Here is a 721-nt window from a genome sequence, read left to right on the forward strand (position 1 = left end):
TCCAGTTAAGGATATTGTAGCTGTAACTTATAACTGGGATGGCTAGAGTGTTGATACCTATTATCTTGTTTTTCACATTGAGCTCTGTTTTTAGTATTAAATGTAACTCGTCTATAGTATTATTTTTATATTTTCTCTTTCATTTGTGTGTGATGTAGCGTATCTAGTTCATTGATTCCTAAATATTCGTATGTTTGGCTTTGGTCTAATTCTCTTATTTCATTTGTTTTATCTAGTGTGATGTTGCTACTCTTAACTAGTTTTCCTCTTTTCAAGGTTACTTTGGCACATTTTTCTAAGCCAAATTTCATATTTATTTCTTTGCTAAATCCATGTACTGTTTGTAGAAGTGTTTCCAGCTGTTTATCATTTGTAGCGTATAGTTTTAGGTCATCCATATGTAAGAGGTGGCTGATTGTTTTGACATAACATTTGTATCTGCATCATTTATTGCTATTACTATTCATTATTACTATTATCATTATTATTATTATCATTATTATTATTATTATTATTATTGAGTGAGAGAGAGCAGTGCATGCCATCAAAGTGACACTGAGGTAAAATATACGAAGCCCATTATACCCATCATGACTACCCGTTTGATAAGGGTGCACCAGGCACATGCATCACAACCATATGTGTGCGACATGGTGATCTCATATCAAGATAATCAGCACATGACCTCGCAGGTGGGGCCCAGTTAGAATTTTCTTCAGGT

At 33.6% G+C, this 721-nt stretch overlaps 1 protein-coding gene across 1 annotated transcript in view; it reads right to left on the minus strand.

Annotated features, from left to right (window-relative positions):
- LOC106874500 (glycerophosphodiester phosphodiesterase domain-containing protein 5) overlaps positions 1–721 on the minus strand; it is a 28,924-nt gene that overhangs the window by 5,256 nt on the left and 22,947 nt on the right. The window lies entirely within an intron of this gene.

The sequence above is a fragment of the Octopus bimaculoides genome, chromosome 5 (assembly GCF_001194135.2).
Source record: "Octopus bimaculoides isolate UCB-OBI-ISO-001 chromosome 5, ASM119413v2, whole genome shotgun sequence".
Classification (NCBI taxonomy): domain Eukaryota; kingdom Metazoa; phylum Mollusca; class Cephalopoda; order Octopoda; family Octopodidae; genus Octopus; species Octopus bimaculoides.